The sequence below is a fragment of the Dermochelys coriacea genome, chromosome 2, assembly GCF_009764565.3.
Source record: "Dermochelys coriacea isolate rDerCor1 chromosome 2, rDerCor1.pri.v4, whole genome shotgun sequence".
Taxonomy (NCBI): Eukaryota; Metazoa; Chordata; order Testudines; family Dermochelyidae; genus Dermochelys; species Dermochelys coriacea.
In genome coordinates this window covers 193,959,285-193,986,771 of record NC_050069.1, presented here as the reverse complement: position 1 = coordinate 193,986,771, position 27,487 = coordinate 193,959,285, and the positions used below count along the sequence as shown (strand labels likewise).

General features: G+C 42.1%; 1 protein-coding gene across 4 annotated transcripts in view; it reads right to left on the bottom strand.

The window, feature by feature from the left end:
• Positions 1 to 27,487, bottom strand: part of SNRK (SNF related kinase) — an 84,590-nt gene that overhangs the window by 44,935 nt on the left and 12,168 nt on the right. Inside the window, exon 1 of one of the 4 annotated variants that reach the window (XM_043508971.1) lies at positions 5,294 to 5,342. The exons of the other annotated variants lie outside the window; for them this stretch is intronic. The gene's annotated coding sequence lies outside the window, so the exon portion shown is untranslated. Of the gene's footprint in view, positions 1 to 5,293; positions 5,343 to 27,487 lie in introns of those variants that run through there. 4 annotated transcript variants of the gene reach the window in all.

Sequence of the window (27,487 nt, the reverse complement as noted above, 5' to 3'; positions counted from 1 at the left end):
GAGCAGGCTCCATGCTTACCATGGTATGGAGTCTGCACGGGTAACTCAGGAAAAAAGGCAGAAAACCATTGTCTGCCGTTGCTTTCACAGAGGGAGAAAGGGACGGCCTGACGACTTGTACCCAGAATCACCCACAATGTTTTTGCCCCATTAGGCATTGGGATCTCAAAGCAGAATTCCAATGGGCGGCAGAGACTGTGGGAAATGTGGGATAGCTACCCACAGTGCAATGCTCCAGAAGTCGACACTAGCCTCAGTACTGTGGAAGCACTCTGCCGAGTTAATGCACTTAATGCACTTAGAGCATTGTGTGTGGGGGCACACACAATCAACTATATAAAAATGATTTCTAAAAAAATGACTTCTATAAATTCGACCTAATTTCATAGTGTAGACATACCCTAAGAAGGGTAAACGGGTAAATCTTTTTCACTCCGAGGGTTGCAAAAGAGAATGTAAAGAAAGGACTGATTTTGGTGCACTCTGAATTGCCCTTAAGGTGTCTGGTCAGCCAAAATTTCATGAGTTTTTTTTCTTTAAAGGGGCAGGATTAGATCCTGGCATACCAATCAGTAGAAAGTGAGAACTTTCTAACTGAAGAGAACATTGTAAAAATACAGAAAATCTAATATGTGGACAAAGGCCGATTAATTCTGAGAACTGAAATATACGAATGCTGCTTGGTGTATGCTTTTTGTAAGTAAGTTTATTCTTCAGAGTAAAATGAAAGCACATTTGCATCATGCTGTGTTCAAAGTTGTTCAAAACACATTTCTTTAAAAAAAAAATGTTGTATTCCTAGCAGGAAGTATCTGTTAGACTTTTTGAACATCAAGACAACATACTGTAACCCTTTTGTTAACAGTAACAGTAATAACTGCCATTGTATGCATTGGAAATGGTTCTTCTACTATAACGTACACACACACAGATAGGATCTGTGAATACTCAGACTTCACATGTGCTGACTTATTAACTTTGGGAAGAGGACCACATTAGTTCAAATGGTGGTGATGAACAAGATGACATTTGAACAACTTCTAATACTGCTGTTTTTACAAATACACAAATCTTTAGATGGTTGGAATTTTCTTCGTTTAAAAATGCTTCAAACATGCACACATCAAACCAATTTAATTCAGAGACAGTCTCATGTTTAACTCAGCTGTTTATTTTAGTCCCTGTAAAAAGGCAGGGGTTTAAATTTTTTTTTTTCCAGCAGATGGAAAGAATTAGATGTTCTCCACTCTAACACACACTTTCAAAAGGTTGCAGGGTTTTCTCCTTTTTTAAAAAGCTACTATTAAACAATCACTAATAGTTGGATTAGTAGTCAAGAGAACTCAGATACAGTTCCTTTGAAAAAAAAGCACTGAAGATCACCAGATTAATATTTTTGGTGATTAGCTTCTCTGTACCCTAGCAAAATATTTTACTTATTGAAACGCATGACTGAAAATCCAGGTGATCAGTTCCACGTTTATACGTAGCTCCTGCTTTCAGTACAAACTGACAAACATTACTTGTCTTTGGTAAAAAAACAAACATTAAAATAGCCATCAAAGAGCCTATATCAAACTATTAGCTTAAAGACAGATGGGAATATAGTTCATGTTTTTACTCAGGCACTTTTGACTCATAATCCAATGACATCTATAGCTCATGTTCCATAAGAGGCATGTTTAATCAACAAAAAGAACTTACTCAAGGGACTTGCCTGCCTTTTTCTTTTTACCTCATTTAATTCCCAAACTGTTTGCATTGCAAGACTAAGATGGGGTTATTTGTTTGTTTCTATTCATGATGTAGTTTTGCAGTTGCAGCTACACTGTTTTCATAAAAAGAAAAGGAGGACTTGTGGCACCTTAGAGACTAACAAATTTATTTGAGCATAAGCTTTTGTGAGCTACAGCTCACTTTCTCTAAGGTGATACAAGTCCTCCTTTTCTTTTTGCGGATACAGCCTAACACAGCTGCTACTGTGAAAACTGTTTTCATAGTTTTCTATTGCCCAGGCACACAATGCTGAGTTTATTAATAATTAAATAATTTGAAAAAGTGCAAATTTTCACCATGTATGACTTTCCAGCTACTCTTGTTATTCCAGTACACAAATTAAATTAATTTTTCACCTATACGTGGGAGCAGTTTTTCCTTGGAAAAGAGTAGATCCCCACGTATATTGACCTGACATAACAAAAGAGGTCATATTACATGAAAAGCTTTGAGCAAACATTTCATTTTTGCTTTTTTTCTTAAGAAATAAACATATATAGCAGATGTTATTTGAAAGATGCAGATAAGCTTGTTCATAGCAATCATAAGGCAACTTGAAAATTTGTTTGACTTTGTGACAAATATGAAAAGTACTCTTTTCTAAAAACTTAGCATATGGGTATTTGAATTATAAGCAACTATAACACTACTATCAGACCTACATATGCAGTCTTACATAAATAATAATAATGTATGTTTGCAAGTGACAACTTCATCTGGTATTCTCAGTAAGGAATCACTGCCCCACAATAGCAAGAGGATGTATTGTGCTCTTGGAAGAACTCCTTTTTAGTACAAGATAAGCAAGAGGAACGGACTGCCTTGGTGTACTGGCTAAATTTAACTTTGGTAATTAAACACAGCTCTGAAAAGTTTCCTCTGGCGTTTCACTTGAATAAGTTATTCTTCACTTCCCCTGTAGATGATGGTTGAATTTAATGGTGCATGGACTGATCTCTATGTACATTTTTTAGCGATTTAAGTTGAGTAAAAGTTACTGTATACATCCAAGACACTATTATCTATTACCTTAATGGCTCAAGCTGTTCAAGACTGTATAAAGAGCATTGTTAGATCAATAAAGAAAGTTCAGATAAGGCAGCATGAAATAGGAGAGTTTTCTGTATTAAGGTGAAATTTAGGTTCCCCCTTCACTCAGACCAACAATTCCATTACTTGTATATGTACTGAAACTGGCTAAATCTTGACTGAAAAAAAAAATTCTATACCAATACAGGACACGATTTTTTTTTAAACATACTACATGTAAATTATTTCACAATTGAGAAAAGCAAAGAATGTTTTAAAAGTGCACAATAGCCACTTTTACAACAATAACTAAAATCTTCCAAAAATGCAAAATATTCAAATTATATTCTTATTTTTCCATCTGATCATTTGTTACTATTCCTTCCCATCAGTTTTAGTCAAGCACTGAAATTTACCTTACATTGATTAGTCAGCCTCTCTCTTTATAAAAATAAGCCTCCAAATGTATAGCAATAAAGGAGCTTTTAGAGAGAAAAAAATCAGCCTGGATTTTAAAGACATTTAATTGTCTAATTTTCCCAGCAAAGAATAATATCCATGGCTTTTATTTTATCAAGGTGTCATTTTAATGTCATTTTGAGTACGTTAAAATCCAAAATGCTGGGTGTCAAGTATTGAACACAGCAGAGTTTACAAATATTCCATGAGAATATATTTTAAAATTGAATTTTAATAAAAGGTTTTATAAGTAGAAGAATAACTGCCATGTCAAGATCTATCCATTACTAATTTACAAGGGACTGTTAACAGTACCCGTTATTCAGACTATGGGGCATATAACAGACACACAAGAGTTACTGTTAAAAAACAAAAAGAAAAGGAGCACTTGTGGTACCTTAGAGACTAAAATTTATTTGAGTATAAGCTTTTGTGAGCTACAGCTCACTTCCTCGCTCATGAAAGCTTATGCTCAAATAAATTTGTTAGTCTCTAAGGTGCCAAAAGTACTCCTTTTCTTTTTGCGAATACAGACTAACAGGGCTTCTACTCTGAAAACTGTAATGAGAGTGATCAGGTAAGGTGAACTATTACCAGCAGGAGAGCGGGGCGGGGGGGGACAACCTTTTGTAGTGATCATCAAGGTGGGCCATTTCCAGCAATTGACAAGAACGTCCGAGGAACAGTGGGGGGTGGGAAATAAACATGGGGAAATAGTTTTACTTTGTGTAATGACCCATTCACTCCCACTCTTTATTCAAGCCTAAGTTAACTGTATCCAGTTTGAAATTAATTCCAATTCAACAGTCTCTCATTGGAGTCTGTTTTTGAAGTTTTTTAGTTGAAGAATTGCAACTTTTAGGTCTGTAATCTAGTGACCAAAGAATTTGAAGTGTTCTCCGACTGATTTTTGAATGTTATAATTCTTGACGTCTGATGTGTGTCCATTTATTCTTTTACATAGAGACTATCCAGTTTGACCAATGTACATGGCAGAGGGGCATTGCTGGCACATGATGACATATATGTAATATATATTACACAAAGTAAAACTATTTCTCCATGTTTATTCCCCACCCCCACCGTTCCTCAGACATTCTTGTCAACGGCTGGAAATGGCCCACCTTGATTATCACTACAAAAGGTTTTTCCCCCCCACTCTCCTGCTGGTAATAGCTCACCTTAAGTGATCACTCTCGTTACAGTGTGTACGGTAACATCTATTGTTTCATGTTCTCTATGTATATAAATCTCCCCACTGTATTTTCCACTGAATGCATCTGATGAAGTGAGCTGTAGCTCACGAAAGCTTATGCTCAAATAAATTTGTTAGTCTCTAAAGTGCCACAAGTCCTCCTTTTCTTTTTGTGAATACAGACTAACATGGCTGCTACTCTGAAACCTGTTAAAATACAGTATGCATCCATTAATGTACTGTATTGATCACTAAATTTTCAAACTTACCTTTTACATTTCCTGCATTTAAATTCATAAACTTATCAAAAATCATGATATATTTTAAATTCCTCCTTTTAAAAAACCCAAAGAAATCCTGAGTTATTAGACTAGAGGAGCTTATAGAGCTCCTGCTTGGCCACGTTGGCCATTCTCTTGGTCTGCCATGAAGGAAGATTGCAACAAAATCCCTTTCTGCGGCGATGTTTACAAAAATGTTTCTATTATTTATTTGTAGTGCAGTAGCACCTAGAGGCCAGTATTCCATTAGGCTAGGAACCATAAAGACATAACAGAAAGACAATCCCTGCACAGAGCTAGCCATCCGAGTTTCAGATGAGAGAATTGGTAGATATGACAAGTTTATTTGCTGAAAACTTTACAGAACAGCAGTTATAAAGCCAAATTTGTTTACAGCTATACTGTAGCAACAATGCACAAGAGTATCATAGTTCCCATGGTCACCACAAGTTACTAGAGTACATGCACTGCTTAGCAATGACATATTTTTAACTTTGTTTAAAAAAAAAAAAACTTGGCCATCAGTAAGAACTACCTAAAAATGGTTACTAACCTGTTCAGTAACTGTTGCTCTTAGAGATATGCTGGACGGTCCATTCCACTTCAGGTGTGTGCATGCCCACTGCATGTGCCAACTGGGGTGGCATATGCACTTTCTGCATGCTCCTGCTATCTAACCAGCGACCAATAAGTTAGACTCCAATATGGAGTGGAGGGAATGGACATGTGCAACACATCTTGAAGAACAATAGTTACAGAACAGGTTAACAACAATTTTTTCTTCAAGGTGATTGCATGTGTCCCATCCACTTCAAGTGACTGGCAAGGAGGGTTTCAGAGTCTACCTGAACAAGGAATGCAACACAACTCACCCAAATCTGGCATCATCTCTTGATAGTCGGAAGTAGCATGTGGCCCTCACCCAAACACTTTAGACAACAAGAGTAAGGGTCATGACTGGCATTGGCTTGTTTAAAGCCTAAGGAATTAGTGTTGTTAATGCCCAATACTGAGGTATGCCTAAGTGAAAGTCCAAAATCAAACAAAAATAAAAGTAACCAGTATCATCTAAACAAACACTAAACAACTAATTTAACTATTTATAAAGTTTTATGGATTTCACTCAGAAAAACAGGAAGATTTGTGCAAGGAAGCATATGTGCTGCAACTACCAACCACAAGCGGTGAGAAGGAACTGAGGGAAGATCAGGGTGGTTCCAACCCCTTTATACCACCAGTTAACAGCATGAGCTTGTGGTGAGTACATCGGCCACTGCAACAGGTACCGCTGTGGGAAAAATCTCTGGCTTCAATGCACTGGGTGCAAACATGCCTGAAGTGGAATAGACATGTGCAATCACTCAAATAAAAACTTGAAATTTTTAAACTAAAGTTCTAGCATTTGCATTGTGAGAGAAACCATCTTCAACTTCATATACAATCGGCAAAGAACTTTCAGTCACCTTTCCATGACTCAACAGCTGCACAGATTTTGCAAACATGAAAAACATTAAAAGTTTTAGCCCAAGAGAAGTTTTCAGAAAGTTATGAGCAAGTAAAAATCCTGATGTAACCCTACAGAAGGTGCGACCAGTGCTTACTATTCTTCTAGCTATTTGCAACCTCAAACACAAAGGGAATGTTATTAGATTCACAGAATCAATACCTGTAGCTCACGAAAGCTTATGCTTAAATAAATTTGTTAGTCTCTAAGGTGACACAAGTACTCCTTTTCTTTTTGCGAATACCTTAACAACCTTTACTTGAAAAGGTGTTGCTATCACTAGGGAACAGTGTATGTACTTTAAAAGAAAGAAAAATAAAGCTATTCCTTAAACTGAGTGTTTCAATTGTTAAGTTATTATAAAGTAGTGATCTGGAGATTATTCTCCACTGGGCTAGTTGATTCAGTTTACTTATGCAAGCCAAAATTACTTCTGCACTATTAAATATATAATAAACTTTTTACGTAATGCACAGCTTATTTTACATACAAGGACAACCTCTTTCTACTCTCAAGAAAAAGACTTTGTTCTTGGCGGTGGGAAACTGCACCAAGTATATATTTTTTTCTTTTATTTACTAATTAGTCCCAGCGTTGCTTATAAAGTATAGTCAAGTCTTTATATATTCTGCTGCAAAGTACACATAAATTACTGCTAAATTTGACAGCAACCTCAGGTAAATTCAAAGAGGAAGGATTTATACTGAATGAAGTATGAAGACAAATACTATCCCCACTTCATTTTCTATTCTATTTTATTAGCTTTACATTCATTTATGCTGCACCCCAATTTTACTGTAGATTCTGAAATGAGAACTCAGTCACACTGTATAAATTGAAGGAGTGGAGGGAATTGAAAATTTTGGCAGCTAAGTAGGCAACAGTTTGAACTTCTGACATCCATGAAGGCAAGAAATGAGGTTTGGATTTTCAGCACCAAGGAAACATTTTAGGTTTTTGGCAATGGGGTAGTGGAGTGCAGCTCCTCTTGCAACCCCATCATGGACAGGGGCAGAGGTGACCTGAAATCCAGGGAGGGGGCAGAACTATTAGTACTCCACTGCCCTTATTATTAGTACTACCACTGTATCCAACATTTGAACTTTCTGCTACACTGATTAGCAGTGAAATAATTAGGTATTGATTGCCATTGCATGGGAGCAGTTCACGCTGCTCTGCTATTGTTTCAGGCTATGTGCAGACTCAGGAAGAAAACACTGCATTAGTTTACATTCAATTCACATTTGGATGTTCTCTTTACACCTATAAAGGCTACAAGTTTTTTGTTTTTTATAAAAATAATCTTTACCAATTCTGTGGTAAATTCTATGGTCACAATACACAGGACGCTGGTCTCATGAAAGTTTATCACCTGCAAAGGTCAAGAAAGTTCTCCCCATTCTCTCTCTCTCACACACACACACACACACACACACACACACACAGAGCACTGCACAATTAGCCAGTTGTATTTGGGGGGTTTACACCTTCCTTAGAAGCATAAGTAAATGGCCAGTGATAGAGGCAAAATACTGGTCTATGCAATCCAGAAATCAGTACAGTAAAATCTACATTTCCTCTCAGACAACCTAGACTCACTTGCCATACAGGAAAGATTGATGATAGCACTCTTCATTGTAATTCACTATAAAATCTTTTTTAAAAAATGATGAAATTGGGACATGAACAATTTTTTTTTAAATACAAAATTAGCAATCCTTCTGCAAGGTTAGGAAAAATCCTATTGTCCAGCAGCCCAGACAATTTAAATATAATTACTTATTGTCTGCCAAACTATTTGTTGACCTGCATTTAAAACTTCTGGGTCACAGACTGGCTGTCATATTAACCTGAGGCTAAAAAATGAGAACTAGTTTCCCGCTCAAGTTTTTCTATGGACTTAGTTTTCTTCTGGCCACATCTTCTGCATGTCCTGTTCGTAATTGTGTTGGATACCTGCTCTAGATCAGCTCAACCAGTTGCATACCATATTGCCCTTTAGGACTAGTGTGCATAGCTAATTATATAGGCACTTCTCTACAATGTACAAGTATAGGACTTAAGTAGTAAAGTGGCATTTACAAGATATAAGGTGTGAGTCTATTTTCATCTGCAGGTGGTCATTCAATGCACCTAACATTTTTAAGTGCAGGTTGGATCAGACCACCAATATAAGAATTAAAATAAAAACCTGTATTTTAAAACTTCCACATTGTACTTCTGAGATGAGTAAAAAAGTCTCTTGCAAAACATCACTGGAACATATTTTCTTCTCTGACAATCAACTTGGAGATACAGGTAGCTCATGGACTACCTTACAGAGAGCCTAACCTGCCCTCCTGCATAAAGTTTTGAGCCAAGAATGTAAACATACTGATTTTACAATATCTGTTTCTAAAAGGGCAATGCCCAGAAATTTAAACCCAATCTAATCCCCTACTTATTCCATGATATTGATCTAGTCCAAAATATATTCCAATAACCCTGAGTCACTTTCTCCTGTTAAGTGAACTTTAAGCCAGTCAATATGAACCGCATTGAACCACCATTGAAAATTGTTTCTTCAATGCTGGTCACCACTTCTCTTCCAGTGCACTGTAAAAATGCAATAGAGCCTACAAAAGAACACTGATGGTAATGAAACATGAAAGCAATGTAGCATCTAGAAACTACCAATATGATCAGAAAAGTGGCCATATAAATATTGCACCATGCACCCATCTTTTGATTCTATTCTCTTAGGGCTTTATCCTATTCAGATTGTCAAGCACCCCAAACTTTTCATGTTGATGTCACATTTGCACCCCCAACTTTTTGTACTTCATCCCTTACCTTCTCCCCTTTACTCTTCTCCATTGTCTCTCCATTGTCTCTTTACAACTGTTTCCTTTCTCTCTGGATTTAAGCATGTTGTCATTTTTAAGTCCTCCTCATGTCTCTCATGCCATTTCTTTCCTCCACTTTATCTCCAAAACTTGAACAAGCTGTATTACCAGGGCCTCAGTTTTCTCTTCTTATAACTACCTCCTCAATCATCTGCAGTCTGGCTTCTGTTCTTACCATTCCGTATAAGAAAAAAACAAAACAAAACCTAGATTCAAATCAACTGTCCTGCAATGGACTTTATACAACAGATAAGTTTTTCTTCTATTGTCACAGGCTACTCTAACCACTTACTTGCAACCTGTATTTCAATAAATTCAGATAATTAAAGAGGTGACTTATGCAAGAAAGAATTGGTCATCAGCTCTTAGGTGTAACTACCAAAACGGCAAACAGGATTTTTAACTTGAATAACTGGGTCCCAGCTCTAGGACGGAAATCAATAACTATACTACCTTGAAGTCTGAATACAGATATGTTAAATAATCAATAAAATCAGTCCTAAGACCTATAACATTACTCTTCAGTAATGTCCCCACCACACTACAGCAACTGCCCCTTTACAGAGGATAATATTCAAGTTTTACTTATCAGAAAAAAATCAAAAAATACTTTTGAAAGTTAGCAATGAAGCAGCCTTCAACTTGTTGCTTACAAACATCACAAATTCACCCCTGAAAAAGGTAACTTTGATTATGCTTGGTTATGTGTGGAGTTCTACAATGTACTATGAAAAAGTAAAGTAACGTATCAGGCATGTAAGGACAGGAGGTATTTAACTATGATTAAATATGTTTCAAAAACACCCAAAATATGCGAAATCATCTTTTTCAGATGTTCTCAATTTCAGAATAATGTGTCAAAAAAAAAATGGAGCAGCCAGTGCTCATGCCTTGTCTGGTGGACATGGATAGCCTATATCTGACCCCGGTGAACTATAGTGGATCTGCTCTTCCATGGTGTTATACAGCTGCAGAAAATTACTTATCTCCCAAAAAGGCCAAGCAAGTTCAGCACATTTAGTATCTACTCTTGCGGGAATTCTGCACGACTGCGCACCTGCAGAACACACCCCCTGCCAAGCAGATTTCCTTCTTTTCCCTGCAGAAAATGGCAGGGAAGCAAAGGGAATCTGCACAGGTGCAGGGGGCAACCACAGGCCCAGTTTTTGGGGGGACTGCCCCCTTCCAAACGAGGCGAGGCAAGGCATGGGGGGGCACACGGGGTTACATGCTGCTGAGTTGCCCAGCTGAAGGAGGCTGTGTCTGGGCTCCACTGACTGTGCAGCTGAACACTAGTCCTAGTGCCAGTCATGTGCCCCTTCTGTGTGCTGGGAGCCTTCCTTTTTCTATTCTGTGCAACAGTGAGTGCCTGCGGTAGGGCTGGGTAAGATGGGGGTGGAGAAAATGAGGGAAGGGAGGGTGACGGGTGGGGGGGAAAGAGGCAGTGGGGGAAGAAGGGGAGATGAAATAGGTAAAGGAGAGGGGAGGGGAGGGGAATGGAGAAAAAAGGGGATGGGGAATCACGGGGGGGGGAGAGCAGGAGCCTGGCATGCGGCATCCCCTCAACAGCAGCTTGGGCTCCCCCGTTATGCAGGCCCATTGAACCTTGACAAGCCCTACCACCCACCGATCCCCAGACCCCACCCCACCGATCCCCAGCCAGCTGAACTTGGACCCCCATCCCATCAAGCTCCACTCCCCAAACATCTGGACCCCCTCCACTCACCCTCCCCCACCGAGCCCCATCTCCTCACACCCAGACCGTCCTCTGAGCCCAAACTACCTTCATCTAAATCCCCTGCACCCAGAACCCCCCCCAATGAGCCTCTGCGTATCCAGATCTCCCACTGAGCCGCCCATACCCAGACTGCCCCACACAGAAACCTCTCACCCCACACCTAGATCCCACCACACTAAGCCCCTCCGGGGTGTTTCTGGGGCAGGCCCAGCCCTTGCACTGTGTCAGGGGCAATGAGGTTTTAGGGTGATCTCCCACCTCAATGCAGCCAGTAGCCTGTGCACCCCATTGCCATGCTGGAGCTACATTTATTTATTGACAAATAACATTTGCAGAATTTTGCAATATTGTGTGCATAATTTTTAGGCGCAGAATTCCCTCAGGAGTAATATCAGAAGTGAAGTAAGAGTTCTCTCACCATTCTTAATATGTTAGCCCAGATACCTAGTATGATCCCTCCCTTCCAGTAGGAGGAAACAAGAAACAACTATAATTATCATTGGACACCCTGGCAATCTTCAATTATTGCCATCTCCAGCAGGTAGGAGAAACTAGCCATCTCCAGAGTTTAATTCTTAGACATTAGTGCTTTCTCATTGTTATTTTATTTTTCTTTAGTTAATTGTGTCTGCTCTGCTACTTTTAAAGATCAAGTCAGCATCATATCCTTAAACTGCTGGTTCCCATTTCCCATTAGATCATTTGTCTGGGATCATGTGTAATTTTGTGGGTAAGTTAATGATATAAAGGTAAGGGAGGGGTCATTTGATTCCTAAATATTTATAATTTCAATGGCATCACCCTCTGCAGCATGGCGGGCAGGGGGACTTGCTCCCCTCACCCCCAGGTCCTCCAGATGGTGAAAATGTTGATATTACAATGTCATCGGAAATGGGTCAAGTTGGATATCACTCGAAAGCCCACTCTCCCACAATGGTACCAAACAAGACAAACCTAGAACAATTTTGTAGATGTATATTTGAGAAAATGTTTACATATCAACTTTTAATTATACTTTGACACAGGCATGTCAAATGAGGGTTTCACAAAATTAAATTATGGTCCTTGATTGACAGTCCTGTGTTATCAGTTAATGCTCAGAATGCGATCCGTGAACTTTTTAATGTTACAGATCACTATAAATGGAAGGTGTGCTTCAAGTTGATTTGTCATCATCAACAAAAAAGAAGCAGCCCAGAGAGATTGATTATCAGCTTTATGATGTAAAAAGAGTTGTAATGAGTGATTAAGACATCAGTATCCAGGTAGAAATTACTGGAATCCATCTGCAAATGGTATACACAAGTTACATATCATACATTACATAACATAACATTATGTATGATTACCAAGTAATTTATTAAAAAATCCTTGGTTTTTTTGGTCTTGATCATTTTTAGGCATCAGTGGGGAAATGAGCAACACCAACTAGTTGCTGAATCCTTGGCGAATACCATCATGGAGGACCTGGTTAAACACAACACTCAGTGGTACCTTACACAATATAACAAGTACACTCATAAACTGCATTGGCAAGGTTGGAGAGGAAGTACATCAAGCATCAGGAAACAGTTGAAAGTGCTAGGACAAGTGCCAAATGTGGTGAGACGCACCTTATAGTAGGTCCCATGGCATGCATTTCAAGAAGAACCCTACCTTTCTGCGGTAACCAAGAAACCTAACAGCAGTCATTAAACAGGATTTCAATATGTGAGACAGGTGAGAAACTGTATGAAGCAAAAAGAAAAGGAGTACTTATGGCACCTTAGAGACTAACAAATGCTACTCTGAAACCTGTATGAAGCAGTCACTCTTAGCAAGAACATTGCATGGAAAGTAAAATGGGTGCAACTGACCCAAAAGACACCCACACATACCACATTGCATTTTGAGTGCTACGCCATGAACATATGTAATATGATGCATCAAAAGGTAAAAGCAACAGAAACAAATACTGACTTTACTACAGCAAACTGTGTGACTCAGCTGGAGTTCTTAAATTCTCGCAGAGGCTCTAAAGGAGTGGCAATGACTGACAGAGGCTAAATAGAGAAATATGTGCTTTGATCAGGACTGAAGAGGAACAAATGCTTAGCAGAAAGGCACATAAAGCATTTATTGAAGATGAACTCTGGGATATGCATGTAGTTTATACGACTTCCTCACAAGTAACAAGCACCATCTAGACGTATTAAGTGGTGTTAAATGCCAGAGGAGGGGGTGGGGTATAATTTTAAAGATACAGGATGAGCTTACTTGCACCAGCAACCCATTCACGTATGACAGACTGGAGCTCATCAATATCATGATGAAAGCAGTCTTCAGTGATGAGATAACTAAAGATGTCAGTCAAATGAACACTTTGGGCTATGATTTGTATGAAGCCTTCAAAATCCAAAGAATTATCTAATGCTCCATCATTCTGTGGGCTCCAATTAAGAAGAATAGACAAAAGCTGTGCTTGAATGAAAAGAATATCAGAGTGAAGGTGGCAGGGACCCTTATAGGGCTGACCACAAACAGGTCATTGTTGGCTCAACTCCTGGTCATATCCAGATCTCAGCATGATGTTGAGCAACATGAGACTCTGGGAAACTCCGAGTTATCTGTCACACCAGGATCGATGTTTGAATGTGACAAAACAATGTATATATGCCAGGCAAAAAGCAAACTAATGCACATCTTACATGGTCTTCCTAAGCCAGCACTTACTGACAACATGAACAGTTTCTTGTGCTGGCAGAGGATTTTCAACTTAGCAATCATCGATGGTATAGCTGAGGTCAAGCTCTCAATACATCAGAAACTGTTAATACCTGCTGAGATTTAGCTGAACTTTTCATCCTGAGGCTACAGAGAAAATTACTGGGCCTACGACAAAGTCTACCTCATAGCTGACATGTATGCAGAGGATTCAATTAAAAATATTCCAAGAAAGTAGTGACTCCATGGTATTGCACCTGTCCAAATCAGAAATCACAAATGATTTCAACAATTTCCATCCCACCATCAACCTCAGCCTGGACCAGTCCACACAAGAGATCCGCTTCCTGGACACCATAGTGCTAATAAGCGATGGTCACATAAACACCATCCTATACCGGAAACCTACTGACCGCTATTCCTACCTACATGCCTCCAGCTTTCATCCAGACCACACCACACGATCCATTGTCTACAGCCAAGTTCTACGATACAACCGCATTTGCTCCAACCCCTCAGACAGAGACAAACACCTACAAGATCTCTATCATGCATTCCTACAACTACAATACCCACCTGCTGAAGTGAAGAAACAGGTTGAGAGAGCCAGAAGAGTACCCAGAAGTTACCTACTACAGGATAGGCCCAACAAAGGAAATAACAGAACGCCACTAGCCATCACCTTCAGCCCCCAACTAAAACCTCTCCAATGCATCATCAAGAATCTACACCCTACCTTGAAGGACGACCCATCACTCTCACAGATCCTGGGAGACAGGCCAGTCCTTGCTTACAGACAGCCCCCCAATCTGAAGCAAATACTCACCAGCAACCACACACACCACACAACAGAACCACTAACCCAGGAACCTATCCTTGCAACAAAGCCCGTTGCCAACCCTGTCCACATATCTATTCAGGGGACATCATCATAGGGCCTAATCACATCAGCCACACTATCATACTCGTTCACCTGCACATCTACCAATGTGATATATATCATCATGTACCAGCAATGCCCCTCTGCCATGTACATTGGTCAAACTGGACAGTCTCTACGTAAATGAATAAATGGACACAAATCAGACATCAAGAATTATAACATTCAAAAACCAGTTGGAGAACACTTCAATCTCTTTGGTCACTCAATTACAAACCTAAAAGTGGCAATTCTTCAACAAAAAGACTTCAAAAACAGACTCCAAGGAGAGACTGCTGAATTGGAATTAATTTGCAAACTGGATACAATTAATTTAGGATTGAATAAAGACTGGGAGCGGATGGGTCATTACACAAGTAAAACTATTTCCCCATATTTATTCCCCCTCCCCACCCCCCCGCTGTTCCTCAGACATTCTTGTCAACTGCTGAAAATGGCCCACCTTGATTATCACTAGAAAAGGTTCCGCCCCCCTCCACTCTCCTGCTGGTAATAGCTCACCTTACCTGATCACTCTCATTACAGTGTGTATGGTAACACCCATTGTTTCATGTTCTCTGTGTATATAAATCTCCCCACTGTATTTTTCACTGAATGTTCGATGAAGTGAGCTGAAGCTCACGAAAGCTTATGCTCAAATAAATGTTAGTCTCTAAGGTGCCGCAAGTACTCCTTTTCTTTTTGCGGATACAGACTAACATGGCTGCTACTCTGAAACCTGACTCCACACACTTCTCCAGTCTCACAATGAAGAAGCTACTGCTCCATATACCCACAAAGGAGGAGTTAACTAGCAGGAAAAATGCTCCAGCATGCAAAGAATTTCATCTTCACATGGCATAATGAAGCTGCTGCCTCGCAATGGTCAGTGGAGTTTCCTCATAGGTCCCATAAGGAGGTTCATGTTTATATTATCTCACATGCTATCAATGCCACAGAGAAAAGGGCAACTAAACTCCAGATTTTTTGCACAAGACAAATTTCTAGTGCTCTCTGTGAGATGCTACCCAAGACTTCTGCAAGATTCTGTTTTTGTGCCTGCTGCTGAGGAACAGAATTTCTGTATATCCCTCAGAGATGTGTTCCTATCACTCAAACTGTTAAAAGCCACCGTACTGCCAGGTTTCCACATCCTTTCAGCATGTGACACTACTGGAAAGTTGCCTGGAAAGACCAAAATTATCTTACTGAAAGGCATTTGATTCTGCCTCGGAAGACTCTCTCCTCACTCTGAGGCTGCTTGGAATGGCTGAGACAGTCACTGATGAGGCCAAAAATGCACTGGAGGCATTCATATACCAAGTTTACCATTTAAAAACCAACATTACGACACTGGCAGAGTTGGTGGATGTTTTCCAAGAAGCAGACAAAAGGAGAAAAATCAACATGGACAAGGATGCATTTATACCTGCTAATAAGAGGGAAATTTATCAAGCAACAGAATGGCTCCAGGATGATCGAGCGCATCCAAAACTACCCTCTACTATCGTACATGGATGGGTCTTGGAGGACGGACTAATCACACCAGCTATATGTGAAAGACTATGCACTCCTGAATCAATCTTTCAGCGAATCAAACACTCATGTGCAAAGACCAGATGCTCACTATCTTGCAAATGTTTGGCTGGCACCCTGTTTTGTATGGAGATGTGCGAGTGCGACTTGAACAAGGATTAGCGTGACAACATGTTTAGCAGTGGAGCCCCAGACAGATGTCACTGATGAATAAATGTTTTCAGTCCTACATGTCAAGGACAACTTCCCTAGGATTAGGCAAGATCAATGTCCTTTTAATGTAAGCAATGTATACCTGTGTTTAAGTAGAATTTTTAAAAAATTTAGTTTGTAAACATTTTCTCCAATATATATATCTACGTAACTATTCTAGGTTTGTCCTGTTTGGTACCACTGTGATCACTGGAAAAGGGGTTGAATGATACCCAACTCAACCCATTTCCAAAGACAGTGCATTATCAAAAATTTCCACCAACAGGACAACCTACAGCTGGAAGCGAGTCCCCCTTGCCATGCCACAGAGGACACCACAGAAATTATGATACATTAGTATGAATCCAATGACTCCTCCCTTAACTTTCTATGACTAACTTGACGACAATTAGATTTTATTACATTATGCTCCAAGACAAATCACAATAGTCACCATGTGAAAGACAAATTACACCGGAATTGTGTACACAGTAACTGGAGCTTAAGGTGTGTTGTCTATATCAGTGATTCTCAAACCTTTTCGGACCAGGACCCATTTGTAAACATTGATGGCCAGTTCCAACCCAGTAAATAGCTTAAGTAGAAAACAAACACTTTGGCCCCAAAATACTTATTACCCACCACATGTAATAACAAACAAACAATACATAAGTTGCTACACAGCCAGTAGCAGCACAGAAGTAAGGGTAGCAATATTATGCCTTTCCACTCTTCCTTCTGCGCTGCTGCTGGTGGTGGCACTGCCTTCAGAGCTGGGCACCTAGCCAGCAGCCGCCACTCTCCATCAGCCCAGCTCTAAAGGTAGCACCGCCACCAGCAGCAGCACAGAAGTAAGGAACGGTGGCAATATCATTGGTATGCACAGCGTTAACATACAGTGAAGCACAAGCGGAATCTATTTTTTAAAAAGTTGTACACAAAACATGATCTATTTTTAAATTTGTTTGCAACCCTTTCGTACATTCTTGTGACCCACTTTTGAGTTGCCACCCATGAGTTAATAAAAACACTGGTCAATATATATATTTTCTACTATTGCTGCACATGTGCCCCACACACTCAAGATTGGAGTCTTTTGGCCAATAGTGCCCACTGGGTCCACATGTGCAACAAATGCCCCCTTGCATTTCCATCCCGAAGTCACAAAGTGCAGTGCAGGGCCAATCCCAGAATCCAATTTACACTAGGACCCCCCAGCAAAGGGAAAGGAAGTCAGGTTTTGTTGCCAATATATATATTTTACACATCTCAAAGAATTCTAGTTACTGTGCAGGTAAAGCAACTCTTTGAGTGCTTGTCTATATACATATTCCACTCTTGGTGTCTCCCAAGCAGTAACCCGAACTAAGGTGGTGGGTGGTTAAAGTCTTATCTAGACTCTAAACAACTCAGCCAAAAGCAGCATCTGCTCTGAAAGCTTCCAATAAAGAAAAGTGTTTAGTAAAGGTATGTATGGAACCCTGGGGGGATGCTTTACAAATGTCCATTATCGTACTACTTCTCAAGGAAGCAGCAGAAGCTACTTGCATTCTAGTGGAATGAGTTATAATATTAACTGAAGAATCTAATGTTGCTAGTTTCAGCAGAATTCAATAACCAATTTAGATCATGTCTGGAAGTAAACAGTAGGGTCTTTCATCCTCTCTGCAAAGGACAATTGCCTTAGAGAGCCCCTGAAGGGTTTTTTTTTCTGTAAGTAAAAGGCTACAGCCCTATAATCATTAAGAGTATGTCATTTAGAGTACCTGTGATTAGACTGAGGTCTGCGGAAAATGTAGGTGGATGGACAGTCTGATTAAAACAGAAGTCAGACAATATTTTCAGTAAAAAATTAGGGTGTGGCTTAAAAAACTCCAGTTCTGAATGGAAAACAGGATAGACAGAGTATGCCTTGAGTGCCCCTCTCTCCACAATCCTCTTAACTGATGTAATTACTAGTAGGAAGATTTTCATGGATAGACATAGAAGGGAATTTGCCATGGGCTCAAACAGGCATCCCGTGAGGCCCCCCAGTGCTACATTAAGGATCCATGTGGGGATTGTCTTTCCTTTTAAGTAGAAAAACTCTTAAACCCCTTGAGGAACCTGAACATTGTAGGATGGGGAAAAAACAGAAAACACTTACCATTCATCTACAGGGGTAAACAGCTGAAAGACAACTTGGCAGAGCTAAGTGAAAGCCCAGAGTTCTTTAGAGAGGAGATAATCTAACATTGCAGAAATGTACATCTCAAGAGGCTGTAAGTGATGATGTTCACACCAAGACAAAAATCTTCTCCACTTAGTAAGTTTGTCTGATGGAGTCTTTCCTATTATTTTTTATAACGTTCTGAACATCAGTTGATCATAACTTCTATTTCTGAGAACCATCCAGAAACCATGCTGTGAGATGTAGGGTGGATAGGTTGGAACAGAGGATGGCTCCTTCGTTCTGAGACAGCAGGTCTGGAATTAGTTTCAGAGGACAAAAATAACTGCATCACTTCCGTGCACCAGAACTATCTCAGCTAGGCAGAAACTATAAGGATAACCTTGCCTTCATCTTGTCTGAACTTTCAACTAAATTTGAGAACAGTGGAATTAGTGGATAAGCGCATCTCAGTGCATTGGACCATGAAATGAGAAACATGTGAAAGTGAAACTCTGTCCACCTCTGGGACAGAAAATTTGACACTTCTTTTTCCTGTCCCTCCCAAGTAAATCAAATGATGGATGACCACTTTCCTTGAAAATTGACTGAAACCACGGAATTGTGAATTCTCCAGCCACTTGTGGTCTAACAAAGTGTCTGCTCAAGTCATCCACCAGAATGTGCCATAGACCTAAAAGAGGAATTGCAGAGAGAGATAACTAAGCCCTGGTCTACACTAGGAGTTGAGGTTGAATTTAGCAGCGTTAAATAGATGTAATCCTGCACCCGTCCACATGACAAAACCCTTTTTTCCAACTTAAAGGGCTCTTAAAATTGGATTTCCTTACTCCACCCCCGACAAGGGGATTAGCGATGAAATCGGTTTTGCTGAGTCGAATTTGGGGTACTGTGGACACAATTAGATGGTATTGGCCTCCGGGAGCTATCCCAGAGTGCTCCATTGTGACCATTCTGGACAGCACTCTCAACTCAGATACACTGGCCAGGTAGACAGGAAAAGGCCCACAAACTTTTGAATTTCATTTCCTGTTTGGCCAGCGTGGCAAGCTGAAGGTGAGTGCAGAGCTCATCAGCAGAGGTGACCATGATGGAGTCCCAGAATTGCAAAAGAGCTCCAGCATGGACCAAACGGGAGGTATGGGATCTGATCACTGTATGGGGAGAGGAATCCATGCTATCAGAACTCCGTTCCAGTTTTCGAAATGCCAAAACATTTGTCAAAAATCTCCCAGGGCATGAAGGACAAAGGCCATAACAGGGACCTGAAGTAGTGTTGCATGAAACTTAAGGAGCTGAGGCAAATCTACCAGAAAACCAGAGAGGCAAACGGCCGCTCCGGGTCAGAGCCCCAAACATGCAGCTCATCATAGAAGCGGCATGCCATTTTAGGGGGTTCAGCCACCACTACCCCAACCGTGTGCTTTGACTCCTTCAATGGAGAGGGAGGCAACACGGAAGCAGGTTTAGGGAACAAGGAAGATGATGATGATGAGGTTGTAGATAGCTCACAACAAGCAAGCGGAGAAACCGGTTTTCCCGACAGCCAGGAACTGTTTCTCACCTTGGACCTGGAGCCAGTACCCCCCAAACCCACCCAAGGCTGCATCCCAGACAACGGACCTCTGGTGAGCGTACCTTTTTAATAGCATACATGATTTAAAAGCAAGCACGTTTAATGATTAATTTGCCCTGCAATTCGCGGCCAGTACAACTACTGGAAAAGTCTAACGTGTCTGGAGATGGAGCGGAAATCCTCCAGGGACATCTCCATAAAGCTATCCTGGATGTACTCCCAAAGTCTTTGCAAAAGGTTTCTGGGGAGGGCAGCCTTATTCCGTCCACCATGCCAGGACACTTTACCATGCCAGGCCAGTAGCACGTAGTCGGGAATCATTGCAGAACATGTTTGCTGGTGTACAAACAACATCCATTCTTTATCTCTCTGTGTTATCCTCAGGAAAGTGATATCGTTAATGGTCACCTGGTTGAACTAGAATGCTTTTCCTAAGGGGACATTCAGAGGTGGCCATTCCTGCTAGGCTGTTTGCCTGTGACTGAACAGAAATGTTCCACGCTGTTAGCCACGGGGAGGTGGGGTGTGGGGGGGTTAGCCGTGTGGTAGAGGGAGGCAAAATGCGACCTTGTAACGAATGCACATGTGCTATGTATGTAATGTTAACAGCAAGGTTTACCGTGAAAGAAAGTGTACCCATTGTTCTATAAAATGTGTTTTTAAATACCACTGTTCCTTTTTTTTTTCCTCCACCAGCTGCATGTGTTTCAAGAATCACAGGAACTTCTCCTTCCCAGAGGCTAGCGGAGATTAGAAGGTGAAAAAAACGCACTCGCGATGAAATGTTCTCTGAGCTCATGCTGTCCTCCCACACTGACAGAGCACAGACGAATGCGTGGAGGCAGACAATGACAGAGTGCAGGAAAGCATAAAATGACCGGGAGGAGAGTTGGCGGGCTGAACAGAGGGCTGAAGCTGAAAGGTGGCGGCAGCCTGATGAGAGGGGGTAGGATTCAATGCTGAGGCTGCTGGAGGATCAAACTAATATGCTCCAGGGTATGGCTGAGTTGCAGGAAAAGCAGCAGGAGCACAGATCGCCTCTACAGCCCCTGTGTAACCAACTGCCCTCCTCCACAAGTTCCATAACCTCCTCACCCAGACACCCAAGAATGAGGTTGGGGGGGGCCTCCGGCTTCCCAGCCACTCCACCCCAGATGATTGCCCAAGCAACAGAAGGCTGGCATTCAATAAGTTTTAAACTCTTAAAGTACAGTGTGGCCTTGTCCTTCCCTCCTCCACCACCCCTCCCGAGCTCCCTTGGCAGTTATCCCCCTATGTGTGTGATGAATTAATAAAGAATGCATGAATGTGAAGCAACAATGACTTTATTGCCTCTGCAAGTGGTGATCAAAGGGAGGAGGAGAGGGTGGTTAGCTTACAGGGAAGGAGAGTGAACCAAGGGGGGTGGAGGTTTAATCAAGGAGAAACAAACAGAACTTTCATACCGTAGCCTGCCCAGTCATAAAACTGGTTTTCAAAGCTACTCTGATGCGCACTGCGCCCTCCTGTGCTTTTCTAACCGCCCTGGTGTCTGGCTGCGCATAACCAGCAGCCAGGCGATTTGCCTCAACCTCCCACCGTGCCATAAACATCTCCCCCTTACTCTCACAGATATTGTGGAGCGCACAGCAAGCAGTAATAACAGTGGGAATATTGGTTTCGCTGAGATCTAACTGAGTCATTAAACTGCGCCAGCGCGCTTTTAAACATCCAAATGCACATTCTACCACCATTCTGAACTTGCTCTGCCTGTAGTTGAACAGCTCCTGACTACTGTCCCAGGCTGCCTATGTATGGCTTCATAAGCCATGGCATTAAGGGGTCAGGCTGGGTCCCTAAAGATAACTATAGGCATTTCAACATCCCCAATGGTTATTTTCTGGTCTGGGAAGAAAGTCTCTTCCTGCAACCTTTGAAACAGACCGGAGTTCCTGAAGATGTGAGCGTCATGTACCTTTCCCGGCCATCCCACATTGATGTTGGTGAAACGTCCCTTGTGATCCACCAGTGCTTGCAGCACTATTGAAAAGTACCTTGCAGTTTATGTACTCACCAGCTTGGTACTCCGATGCCAAGATAGGGATATGGGTTCCGTCTATGGCCCCACCACAGTTAGGGAATCCCATTGCAGCAAAGCCATCCACTATGACCTGCACATTTCCCAGGGTCACTACCCTTGATATCAGCAGATCCTTGATTGCGTTGGCTACTTGCATCACAGCAGCCCCCACAGTAGATTTGCCCACTCCAAATTGATTCCTGACTGACTGGTAGCTGTCTGCCGCTGCAAGCTTCCACAGGGCTATTGTCACTCGCTTCTCAACTGTGAGGGCTGCTCTCATCTTGGTATTCTTGTGCCTCAGGGCAGGGGAAAGCAAGTCACAAAGTTCCATGAAAGTGCCCTTACTCATGTGAAAGTTTCGCAGCCACTGGGAATCATCCCAGACCTGCAACACTATGCAGTCCCACAAGTCTGTGCTTGTTTCCCAGGCCCAGAATCAGCGTACCACCGCAAGAAAATGCCCCATTAGCACCATGACGCCCACATTGCCAAAGGGCCCGTGCTTTGAGAGAAGTCTGTGTCCATGTCCTCATCACTCTCGTAACCGTGCTGACGTCGCCTACTCGCCCGGTTTCGCTTTGCCAGGTTCTGGTGCTGCATACACTGCTGGATAATGTTCGTGGTGTTTAATGTGCTCCTAATTGCCAAAGTGATCTGAGCGGACTCCATGCTTGCCGTGGTATGGCGTCTGCACAGAAAAAAGGCCCGGAATGCTTGTCTGCCGTTGCTCTGACGGAGGGAGGGGCGACTGACGACATGGCTTACAGGGTTGGCTTATGGGGAATTAAAATCAAGAAAGGGGGTGGCTTTACAGCAAGGAGAAGCAAAAACAACTGTCACACAGAATGACCCCCTCAAGGATTGAACTCAAATCCCCGGGTTTAGCAGGCCAATGCTCAACCCAATGAGCTATCCCTCCCCCCCAAGTATTTCAGGCAGGACTGAATCTCCATTAAACTTTTCAAGGTGCCCCTACCAGACCTCACCAAAACGATTGTCAGCCGTTGATTTCACAGAGGGAGGGAGGGAGCGATGGGGAGGGGGGGAAATGAATACAAAACAAATCTGGTGTATTTTTTGTTTTGATCCACTCCATCTATCTTTTACATCTTTGGCTGGCAGCACATGGTGCAGTAGGACTGCTAGCCATCCTCATCTCCTGGCTGCTCGGCAGAAGACAGTGCAACAGGACTGCTAGCCATCCTTATCTCCTGCCTACTCGTCAGAAGACGGTGCAATAGGACTGCCAGCAGGACTAAAGAGAATGACCTGGTCGAGTCACTCCTATTTTAGCCCCTGCGCCCATGTCTGCTGAGGAGCTCCTGACCACCCTACTGAGGCGGCCAGGAGCACTTCGGACATGATGACGATGGTTATCAGGTCTATTGCACTGTCTGCTGCCACAAGGCAATGAGCTGCTGCTGTGTAGCAATGCAGTACCGCATCTGCCAGCACCCAGGAGATGTAGGGTGACAGTTAGCTGAGCGAGCTCCATGCTTGCCGTGGTACGGCATCTGCACAGATAACTCAGGGGAAAAAAGGCGTGAAACCATTGTCTGCCATTGCTTTCATGGAGGGAGGGAGGGCCTGATGACATGTACCCCGAACCACCCGCGACAATGTTTTTGCCCCATTAGGCATTAGGATCTCAAACCAGAATTCCAATGGGCAGCGGAGACTGCGGGATAGCTACCCACAGTGCAACGCTCCAGAAGTCAATGCTAGCCTCGGTACTGTGGAAGCACTCCGCCGAGTTAATGCACTTAGAGCATTTTGTGTGGGAACACACACAATCAACTATATAAAAACGATTTCTAAAAAAATGACTTCTATAAATTCGACTTAATTTCATAGTGTAGACATACCCTAAGGCACTAGTTTCATAACTGAACTGCCTCTTGGCACAGAGGAGATGACCATGGCTCTTCCTGCCTGTTTATATAAAACATGGCAGTTGTGCTGTCTGTCATGATCTGAATGTACAGCCTTTGAATCAGAGGAAAGAAATGTATGTATGTGTTGCAAACAACTCCGAGTTCCAATATAGTTGTGTGAATGAGACTCCTCGCAAGTCCACCTGTCTCATGCTTGGTTGGTGTTCTAGGCGCACTCCCAAACCCAGATGTGAGGCATCTGCCACTACAGTGGAGAGAAGGGAACTCCTTTGCACTCCTTGCTAGGCTCCATTCAACAGCTCTATAAGGAGAAAATATCTTCCTGAATGTCTGAGGCATGTCCAAGTTGGGCCTGCTCAGAATGTAAACTGATTTCTTAAGGCCTGCATGCGGAATACAGGTTAGCCTGACATGCTGTGAGGCAAAAGCGCAGACCACCGTGTGACCCCAGCAGGCTCAGACAAATTCTCAAACAAGAGAAGAATTTGTCTGAAGTTACATGATGTGCATGCACCATTTCAAAACCTATCCTGGGGTAAATGAGCTCTTGCTGTCTTGGAGTCAAAACAATCCTACAAAATCTGTTGCATTAGTGTCAAAATGGACTTTTCAGCTGAAAGACATGAAGAGCTGAAGAATTCACTGGATGGAGTTCTGCACATGATGCTGAGACTTCCCTTCGATAAGCCAGTTGTGGGTACTCTTAAGGAGCTAGGGGATAATAGCCTATGTCTACCCTGAAATTAGACACCAACAGCTGGCTTGTGCCAGCTGATTCAGGCTCACAGGGCTCAGGCTAAGGGGCTGTTTAATTGCACTGTAGATGTTTGGTCTCAGGCTGCAGCCTGAGCGCTGGGACCCTTCCACCTCACAGGGTCCTAGAGCCCAAGCCTGAATGTTCACACCACAATTAAACAGCTGACGAGCCCGAGTCAGCAGGCATGGGCCAGCCGCAGATTTTTAATCAAATATAGACATACCCCATTGTGTGCAACTCCTACCACTAGACTCTGTTAAACACCTAACTGCTACAAAGAGGCAAAAGGGTAGAACTCTGTACTGGAAATGGTTATGACCTACCAAGAATCTTAAGTATTTCTTGTGTACAAGATGTATGGCAATATGAAAGCAGGCACTGTAGAGGGCGAGAGCCGCAAAACAATTTTCTGGATCTAGAGCTGGCATTACAAAGGCTATGGTGACTATTCTAAACCTTTTCTGGCAGATGTAGGTATCGGGCACATTCAAATCCACAAATGGCTTCGATCACACTGTTTGGGTATGAGGCATTATAGTAGAAACATTTCTCCTGCATTGTTACCAAGTTTCATAACACGCCCCTCGCCCCAAAAGAAGAGGTAGTTTCCAAAAGGGAAGCCTTTCCAAAGAAGGAAAATCAGAAGTGATTAATTTGCATCTCTCCACAAGCCCATCAAAAGGATTGCTTACTTGCTGAAGCCAGCTGGGAGGCGGAAGTAGATGATCTAAAAGATTTTCTCTTCTGAAGTCACTGACACTTTCAAGGAAGTTCTGAGGACCTTGGACAGTGCTTGGTGCTGTTTTTTGACTAGAGTAAGAATGGGATCTACTCTTCTCTTCACTGTAGCATGCAGATTCCTAAAGAACAAAGTATGGCACAGGAATCCTTCGAGATGTGAAGGGCATCATCCGTCTTCCTGCTGAACAAACTGGAGCCCATGAACAGAACATCCTCCAATGTATATTGAACGTCTCTTGAGATCCCAAAACTCTAGAGTCCAAGAAAAGTGTCTTGTCACTATAGGTGATGCCATGAACCAATTAGTGGTACCCACAACATTCAGTGCTGCCTGCAGAGATGTTCTTGCATCTAACTGCCCCATAGCAATCAGGGACCTGAAGTTTTCTTTCTGTGACAGTTTGTCTGCAGACTAAACTTATTGTAATTAACATCAGAGAGCAAGAACAGCCTGATAGTCTGAAATTCTGCCTCTCAGACTTGCCCAAGTAACTCTTAAAATTGAACAGATTCATTTCAAGATAGAGTCACTTTAGGTTGATGCAGCCTATGCTTTCAATTCACAGCAGCAATAACTAAAAACCCTGGTAGTAGATGTGAAAAAATATTCTGTTCTTACCAACAGTTCATACTATCTCTGACCTGCTTTTCTGAATTTGGGACAACAGTTGCTGGTGTCTGCCAGATATTTTTAGGAGATTCCAATACGGCTTTGTTAATGGCATAGAAGTGTGCAAAATGTTCAATAACGTATGAGGGGCCTCCTGCACCTCGTCAAATGGAATATGGAGTGATTCAGTTACCCTTCTCACCAAATACTGGAAGCCTTTATAGGCATCCAGATGAAAGGATTACTGACACATTTGCAAACAAAGAGGAGATAGCCACTAGTGCCCGCATGTCCTAATCTTGTCTTGGGGCTGTTCTTCCTCTGCAGGCAGAGGGTCATCAGGGGATGTCTGAGGTTACAATGTTCTCTGCCTCTAAGTAGCTCATGCTCTCTCTGAGATGGTGCATAAGAGATAAACCAATATGGACCCCAAGGTTCCTGTAGGGCCATGCAGGAACAGTACAGGGAAAAGGAGTATGGGCCAAAAGGGAAGGGTACAAGGGCATTACCCTCATAACTCCTACAGATCTAAACATAGGAGACTCGAGACTCTTTCTGATCCACAGAACTTGGAAAAGGAGTCCTAGGGGAACAGTTGGAGAACTCGTCTCATTTTTTTGTGAGTCAGATGAAGAATACGAAAATTCCAGTTCTAAAGGTGGGGCTGCTGAGGCAGCAGTAATAGGTTGTAACACAGGAGCAGGTGGTGCTGAAGACAAGGTTGGTATCACTGAAGCAGCGAGCATGAGTACCGATGGAACGTTAAGCCCAAGAGACAATAAGAGAGACTTAGGCTCCTCCATAACGTAGAGCTTCTTCAGTAACGTGTACCTCATCAGTACCAGGATATATGGTGCTGCAAATCTCAAATCTAATGTGCAACCCATAAGGGTAGCCAGAGTCAATTCACTTGGTACTGACATATTTGGTACTGATATATTCATCAGTGCTGAAGAGGTAGCAACCAATAAAGACATACACAGTGCCGAAATAACCTGAATAACCATTGTCTTGGTACTACTCAAGAACACTGTACCCTGCAGTGTGCAGTATCAGTCAGCCAGTACCATGTTCCCTTGAATCTCCTCCAGTATTCATTTCAAACTGTGGAGACTCCTTAGAATGGGAGTCTTAACCTCTACTTTACATTAGAGATATGAGAACTGACTAATATTAGAGGAGGAGCAATGCTCCTTACCCTCAGGAACATTAACAGGGACAGTCCTACTAAAAATCTCTGAAATTGCAGCTTGCTTACTGGAGCCCTGCAGCTAACTGAAGCCAAGCTGACACGGGCACTTTTGGACACAACAGACTGATGATCAGGAATGGGTCAGACAGACCTGGATCTGAGGCAGGCTGCATGGAGTGGTTAAATGGGAACATTTTAAGCTTTGCTTCTCGGACTTCAAAGTCCTCTTGAAAAGGACTTGCACATGGTGCATTTAAGGGAAAATGT